Source organism: Sceloporus occidentalis, unplaced genomic scaffold, assembly GCF_023333645.1.
Source record: "Sceloporus occidentalis isolate IW3139 unplaced genomic scaffold, rSceOcc1.0.p SCAF_2, whole genome shotgun sequence".
NCBI lineage: Eukaryota > Metazoa > Chordata > Lepidosauria > Squamata > Phrynosomatidae > Sceloporus > Sceloporus occidentalis.
The window spans coordinates 174,924,641-174,933,585 of NW_028316982.1; positions in this window are offsets into that span (position 1 = coordinate 174,924,641).

An 8,945-nucleotide genomic window follows, 5' to 3' on the forward strand; every position below is an offset into this window, starting at 1 on the left:
CTTGTGTCACTTGATTCATGTTTGAACATTGTGTTTGGTGGTTCCTATGTAGAGTTGTCCACAGCTGCACGGTATACGGTAAACTCCTGTGGCCATGAGAGGTTACTAGCACTAGGCCATCTTGAAGTAATTTTCTTTCAAATCTTGACACCTTAACACCTTGTAAACCTTTGGATTTTTTCTTAGTCAATTTTCTTAGTAATTCAGTGGAATGATTTTAACTGAAATGAGCTGATTTCTATGATAATTAAGTGAAAACAAGAAGTTTTATGACTAACCTTAGCAACTACTTGGGAGAAAGAATATTAAAACGAAAAAAGAACATAAAAGAGATGGAAGTGGGAAGAAAGAGAGAAGTGATTTGGAAAAAGACAATTGATCAAGATGACATCAGGTAGAAGAAATCTAACCCAAACACAAATTCAAACTAGTACCTAAAGAAGAGGATCAACAGACCTAACAAAACCACCTGAACTGATCTAAGCATCTCTGATGGAAGAAATCAGGAATGTTACACTGGAAATAAGAAAGGAAAGTAAACAAGACCTAAAGAAAGTAAGAAGAGAGATAAAGGAGGATGTAAGAAAGCAACTTGGAGCCTTTGGTAAGAAAATTGACAAAATTACCAAAGAAGTAGAAATCTTACAGTCAGATGTAAATAGTTTTAAAGAGGCAACACAAGATTTACAGAAAATATTGGAAGTGACAATTGAAACACAAAGGAAAGATGAAAAAATGGACTTACGGCAAGAGATATGATATAGGGGAAAGTGTCTAAAATTAAGGGGTATACCAGAAGAAATCAAATAAGATCCATACAAAATAATTGTTCTAATACTTGCAGAATATATAGGATTGACACAACAAGAAATAGAACAAGGAATTGATAAAATCTTTAGGATTTACCCTGTAATAGCGAGAGAATGGTAAGCTACTACATGATATGGTAATTTTTTTTTACCAGACCAAGACTTAGGAATGAAATAGACAGCCCTGAAGGGGTAGCTTAGTGTTGCCTCTTTGAATGCTGGGCCACAGCTGCAGCATCTACATGTCACATTGGAAAAGCTGGCTATTTGCCAGCTCAAAAAGAAGCTTCAGAAAGCCAGTCCTTTTTGATCCAGCAAAAAGCCAGCTTTTTCGCTGTGGTGGCAGATTTTCAGCACTCCTATATAACTGCCTTGCTGCCGGAGCACCGCAACACTTCCTGCCATATGGCCAGGTGGGTGGTATGATGTCAGCTTGGAGGCAGCATCAGGGCATGTGTTGTCTAAACTCCACACCCCTATGCTGCCCCCAAGCCATTTTATTGTGCCAGTCTGCACCTGTTAAAGATTTAATAATGCAAAGAAGTTATGAAGTGGATCTACAGATAGAAGGACAAAAGATAAATGTATATAAGGGCATTCCAATTTCTGTTTTGAAAAAAATGTCAAGACTATAAATTCCTAACGGAAGCCTTGTCAAAATGTAAAATAACCTATGCTTGGGAAAGGATTGAATGTGTGACATTCAACAAAGAAGAGTCAGGGTAAATACGATACAGAAGGCAAAAGAATTCTACAAAAAAACTACAATCAGGAACTGAAGCTGAGGAAGTAATGAGGAAGACTCAAGATCCAGAACAAAAAAGAAGAAGAAGAAGAAAAGAAGGGAAAGATAAGAAAAAGTAGAAAATTATATACCTATTTCATTACTTAATGTCACTTATAAAATCTTTCTTTCAATTATTGCTGAAAGATTGAAAAAGATACTGAAGAAAGTAATACATGAAGACGAGATGGATTTTCTGCCATCGAAACAAATGAGAGAGAATATAAGAACTGCATTAGATGTGATTTACCATAACCATAATAAATAGCAAAGGTGACAAGGGGCAACCTTGTTGTGTTCCCTTTTGGATGTTGATTTGTCTTGTTTTTTTTATCAATTTATAAGTAGTTGGGAAGTTTGTTCTGTATAAATGCCTTTTATCCAATTAATATAAATTTGACCCAAATTCATTTTTCTTATTGCTTCATCATAAAATTCCAATTACCACTGTCAAAAGCTTTTTCTCCATCTATAAAGATCATAGCCACTGTCTTTTCATTGTTTTTTTCTCTCCATAATATTCAATCATGTCTAACAATTTTGAAAAAGAAAATTAATCTTTGACAGGCCCATTATTTTGATTACAGTACTTCCATTCTCCCAAATAATGATAGTTCCATTTTGGACCATTTTTAAAGCTCTTGTTTAATCTCTTTTCATGTCTTTTTGTAGACCATTACAAAAACAGAAGAAAGTCTACTGCAAGAAAAATCAGGCTACAAAACAGAGAGAAAAAAATAATAGTATTTATAGAACAATATAACTAAAAAATAACTTTAAAAAACCACAGAGAAGACACTGAAGAAGGAGAAAATGAATTAGACAAAGTGATAAGAAATAAAGAAGGAAAATTAACACTGAAATTTTACAAAGTGTTGTTAAAAAGAGAATTAGAACAAAACATAATAAAAGATGCAATGATAAGATGGTCCTTGGATATTGGTAGAAAAATAAATTTAGAAAGCCGGGGATATGCAATGAAAAAAGGTTTACAAGGTGTTAAGGTGTCAAAACTTTAAAGAAAATTACTTTAAGATGGCCTAGCGTTGGTACTTGACTCCAGTAAAATTAGCTAAGATATACAAAACAAATGGAAATAAATGTTGGAGATGTAATCAGGCTACTGGATCATAGTACCACGTATGGTGGACTTGCCCTGGTGTAAGACTCTACTGGACACAATTATCTGTGAAATATTTGAAACTAACTACCAGAAATATATCTCCTTTATATGAGCAATATAATAAATAAAACATCAAAAAACTTAGAGAGATCATATGAAAGAGTGTTACCGTATATAACCTCAACTTCAAGAATGGTGGTAGCAAGAGAATGAGAGAAGGACTCCATCAGTAGATGAGTGGTTATGGAAAGTACTAGATATGCTAAGTTTAGATATGTTGACTGGAAGATTGATAAAAATATGATTAAGAAAATAGAACAGGCTTGGATTCCAGTAATAAACAATTGTAAGTTGAAATGGTCATAACTACATTGATATATGAGTATATATTTTAAAACTGAATTTAAAGTATAATTGGTCAAATAAAAAGGTTGAACACACAAAAATTAACTTTCAGAGAATCATTGTAATCTGAAATCATTAACTTTAAGGGAACAGAGTCATTATAAAATGGGTTCAATTGTGGGAGGTAAATGTGTTAATATGTACATGGAAATGACTTGTTTTGAAATTATAGGATGTGATTTTATGTTACTTATTTTTTTTATTTTGTATTTTTTTTTGAAATGTAATAAATATATTTCAACAATAAAATTGCCTTCATTTCTTCCAACAGAAAAAAAAATGTTAAAATGTTCAGACATAAATCAAGAACTTTGGTGGTCAAGAGGACAGGTTGTAGCTGGAATGAAGGAGGGACTACACTTATTAGAGAGAAGGCCAAAGGGGTAAATCTATGATGTTGGATTCATGCATATGGACAGAAGGATCTGGAGTATGAACATTAAAGGAGACAGACAGTGCTGAGTCAAGCATAGCTGCGTATAGTGTCCAGCAATTTGGATAGCTCCTTCAAAGTTTGGACCAAAATCTGGATACACTGCACCACAGATATGTTTGCAAAAATGGAAGACCCTGATAGATAATTCCTTGTCAGAAAACATGTGTTTTCTAGGTTACTGAATCTGTGCGAAATGGCAGTGAACATCCTCTAGATTCAGTAAATGCTACCAGATTAAAAATCAGACCATTTGGATTCTAACTAGTATAACTCATCAGGTGGATAAATTCTGTATATTTTAAAATTAATATTATTCGTGGATATAGCAAGTAAGTGAAAGCAGAGGGAGAAGTAAGTGGGATGGTTTTGTTTCAAATTATGTCAGACGTGATGGTTGCATTTATTGGAGAGGAATAGTTTTAGTTACACAGAAAAATATATAGGGTTGCATTTTGAGCACTGTTAAGAATTACTGGTCAGCTCAGATCAACCTCCTTTTTGAAGAGTCTGAAGGATGCCAAGCCAAGGTCCCATGTCATCCAAGTCTGCAACATATTCTTATTGCCACAGCTGGCCTGTCATACCTTTCTGTCTGGGTTGGCAACTGTGGGCTAGGCAGTTATTTCTCAGGGGCTTAAAAAGAACTGAAAATCCACTAAAAATGAATAATCTTTCTATTTTAGTAATATCAAAATGCATTACAGGCTGCATCTGCACTGCAGAAATAATCCAGATTGTCACCACCTCAACTGCCATGGCTCTGGGAATTGTAGTTTTGTGAGACATTTAGCATTCTCTGTCAAAGTGTTCTGGTGCTACAAACTACAAATCCCAGACATCCATAGTATTCAACCATGGCAGTTAAGGTGGTTTCATTCTAGATTTTTTTCTGCAGTGTGGATGTAGCCATAGGTCCAAAATACACTGCAGAAATAATTCAGTTTGAGACTGCTTTAGCTGTGCTGGCTCAATGCTAGGGATTTCTGGGAACTGTAATTTTGTGAGACATCTAGCCTTCTCTGTCAGAGAGCTCTGGTGCCCCAATAAACTACAATTTTCAGGATTTCCTAGCACTGTGTCAGGACAGTTTAAATGGTCTCAAACTGCATTATTTCTGCAGTGTGGCCATAGTCTTCCTTTGGTTATTCATGAGGCTACTGTGTAGTTAATGGTTGTTCTACTTTTCTTTACAGAAGACATTGGTGGATAAGGGAATACTTTGATCAAAGTGTTACCTTGAATGAGGTGCCCTGAGTATTACTCTCCCTTGGCTAATGTGTAAAGATGGCCCCCAGCATCAGTGAAAAAGTGGCAAAAGTTCCAGAATGGAAACAAATTCTGACAAGTTTGAAAAATCTTAAAGTTCCCTATAATTGTGTGTGTGTGTGTGTGGTTTTCAAACACTGCATATTAAGTTATCATTTATAGAAGAAAAAGTGATCCATCAGGCTTTTAATAGTTCAGGTATACAAGTAAACTCCTAACATTGATGCATTTGCCTCCCTGCATAATCACTGGCTGAGAGCCAGTGTGGTGTAGAGGTCTGAGTGTTGGCCTATGATTCTGGAGTTGTTGTTGTCGTGTATTCTCAAGCCATTTCAAACTTGTAGCAATCCTATCACAGGGTTTTCTTGGCATGTTTCTTCAGAGGGGGGTTGTCATTGCCATCCTCTGAGGCTGAGAGACTGTGACTTGCCCCCAGGCCAGTGGGTTTCAATGGCTAAGCAGGGATTTGAATCCCAGTCTCCAGGGTCATCGTCCTACACCATGCTGACTCTCATGGTCCTGGAGACCAAGGTCCAATTCACTGCTCAGTCATACATCCCAGTATAATCTAGTATATATGCTACAGGAGATGAATGACCTTGCTGGTCCTGGAAGGAAAGAAGACCAATATTATCCAACCTGGCATTGTGTGCCAGGCCAGAGGTGAAGGGCATAAGGGCTTAAAAGCATCCTCCATCTCCCTCGCCGTCCTTTTTTCAGTGGTAATGCTCTGCCCATGCTCCTGTTCTCAGTTCAGTGAAAGGTTTTGCTGGTGCACTGGACCAGATAGTATTTTTCCATGGTTTTCTTTCACCCATTCTACACTGAAGCTTAAGGGAAATTAGGTCAGGGTGTGGTCCGTAACTAGACAGCCACTTGGGAAGTAGTGGAGTGGGGAGAAAGTTATAAGTCTGGTGAGCAGCAGTAGACTCCATTATAGTGAAGGGGAGGTCTTTAGATTTGCCCTTTCTGGTTTTAAAACCTGGACTGTGGGGCAGGAGACCACCCTTAAGGTCTATTAGGGTGATGTCCTTAGTTTAAATTGAATGACTTGAGGAAAAGGGTTGCTTAGGTGAATCCTTCCAACAGGAAAGTTGACCAGGGGGCAGTCAAGTGACATTGGATTGGTCCCTGGGGCTAAGTGTCTTGTCCAAAGATGGAGGCTGGGAAGGCATCCTCAGCCTCAGTGGAATCCCACACTAAGTAGCCCCCCCCTTGCAGCTATCATTTAAAGGTTTGCAATAAATAGTTAATGAAAGTGGCCCTATTTAGCCCAGAGTCTGGTGCCCGGTCTCCTTATTTCCTAAGTGGGTTAACAAAGTAACCAGAGGAATGAAGATATGACACGAATTTATAAAATCATAATTGGTGTTGATGTTAAACTGAATGGAGGGTAGAAAGAAACCCTATGGCACCCCACAGCTTAATAAACATGACAAGAGTCTTCCATGGTCACTCTTGGAACTGACCCCACTGATAAGAGCAGAAGCAGCACAGCCCTGTGCCTGCTGCTCCGATCCTTCATTGCCTGTCCAGTTGCATAGATTAATGGTAGTTAGCATCTAAAGCCACAGAGAAAAACAGAAGGATCAGTAATGCAGCAACACCTCTTTCTTCTGGAAGAGATCATCAGCCAGAACAATCCTCAGATTTTTTTTCTTCACTATTTTTTGATCTGGAAGTTGATTCAATGTATTTATGCTCATACATTGCATTTCATTAATTCCTCATTCTTACATAAATGTTTTGTGTTTATAGATTTTTCCCTATGAAAGATCCCACACAAACAACAAATGCATAAACACAGGCACTCGGAGTTCATAGTGAGTAATTGCCCTGTCATGTTGAAAGCAAGTGATTCTTGTATGACTGCAATACACATGCAGAGCACAATGCAGCATGTGAACCCAGCAGTTTGGGTTCCTTGTTTAGGACGAGAGTTGTTTGCTAAGTAAAAAGCCATATTTGGGAATTTAATTATTACAAAGAAAATAAATGATGTTAAGGATTGTATTATGGTCACAAAAGCACAAGTGGAAAAAACTGGGGAAAAAACACCAGGCTGGGTTTGCTGGGAGGGGTGATTCCTTCCTTTTGTGTGGTTTTGCTTTTCGATAAACGAGATGTGAATATTAAGAAATAAGTAGGCCATGGGAGGGGGTGAAGTGACTGAAATCTGTTGAAGAGATGTTTAAATGCTTGACAAAATGTTCCTCAGTTGTTTTAACTTCAACTGAATATGACCTAGGCTGTTTTGTAACTTTATTACCACTCCAAAGTAATATCTGAAGGAAGGTGCATTCATGTATAAGATACTTTCACTGCTTGCTTAGATAAAAACTTTCCTTTAAAGATCTCTTCTTTTCACACTTTTTTTCACATGTCTTTGCTTAATGTGTTCATGTGTACATGTATAGGATTTCTATCTCCCTTAGGAGAGGAGGGAGAGTTTCTGCAGTGGCAAAGTTGGAAATTGACATGGTAATCCCCTTAGTAACTTCACATTTAGCCACGAAGAAGACAGGCCAAAAAAGCCTGATTCTGGGGGGCTTGGAGTGTGGTGATCATGTGGCTCATGCCCCCAAGCCACCTGGAAGCCACTGCCAACTCGCCCCTGGACAACCTGGACAAGTCACCCTAAAAGGGAAACTGTGGTGATTAGCTGTATTGGGACCACACATGTGTGGCTGCCTTGGGACAGCCCCAATCAGCCCTTTTTGGGTGGTCTGTCTTACCCCTAAGTTACTGAATCCTATGGCATAAATTAGTGTGTGGTGGCAGCTAGACAGTCTTCAGAGATCCCCTTGCCTACTCAAGAGCAAGAGATGGGGGCAGAGATCCTGTTACACAGGGGCAGTGGCAGGGACGTAGCCAGGATTTTGGGAAGGGGGCGCAGACTAAGTGCCACCATTATAATTGGGCTTGGGCATGGGGGCGCAGCAGTACGCACCATTCATTGTATCTAATGGAAGTGGGTGGTCAGGACACCCACCCCTTGGCTACGTCGCTGGCAGTGGTGCCCCATAGTGGTAGGAGACCCATTACAGGGAATCAGGAGATTACTCAGTGCATATAGTCCTAGTTTCCAAAAGCAATCAAAGCAATGGGTCAGGGTATATTAGTGGACAAGCCCTTGGCCATATCATGGTGAAAACAGTCAAACCAGGGGTTTGGGCCCTTCAGAAATTTTGGATTTGAACTCCTCAAAGCCCATGCCATTGATAAAAGATTATGGAAACTGAAGTCCAAAATATCCAAAACATCAAAGGTTCCCAAGGTGTAATTTAATATAAAGAGGGGAAAGAGGAGTACTGTATTTGCAAACCATTAGTGGAACAGAAGCATATCCAAATCCATCATGAATTTTCTTTATTTTTTATATCTGAAAGCATATCATTATCTGGAAGCAAATCATTTTGTTAGCTTATAGTATTCCTCAATAAGGCTCTTTCTGTGTGTGTGTGTGTGTGTGTGTGTGTGTGTGTGTGTGTGTAAAGGGGGGGTTTCTAGCATAACACTTGCATTTATAAAAAATAAAACAAAACAACTAGCAACAACAACAGTAACACTATAATAAATAATCAAATTATTTCACCATATTAGTTCTACATATTTTCCTGTTATCTAGGTCAAGGGTTTTTATCTTGCCCCCAGGGCCTTCCTGAAAGAGCAGAAAGTGACTGAAGCTAACAAGTCACACAATGGCCCAGTACATACATTGGAGAATTTCCGGAGCAGCAGCAGCCTTTTTTCCCTGGGAGGGAAGCCGCAGCCACCAAACCGCACGACTTTCCTCCGTCAGAAAAAAAACCCCATGAAAAGCGGGTTCTTTTAAAACCGCAGGGATGGCATAACAAGTGCACCACTGGTGCACCTGTTACTTAAGCGCCATGTGGAAACTTGCAGATGCTGTGTGGCGTTTACGTAACAATGGTGGCACCTTGTATACAGGGCGCCGTCATTATTACGTTGCCACCACATACTAGGATTGTGGGGCGTGCAGTTGCTCCACCCCCACGCAACCCTAGTACGTGGCCAGGCTGGTGCAAAGCGACATATGGACCACACCAATGTTAGTCAATGCAAGTAGCATTTGACACAATCAGCTGTCAATTACAGATA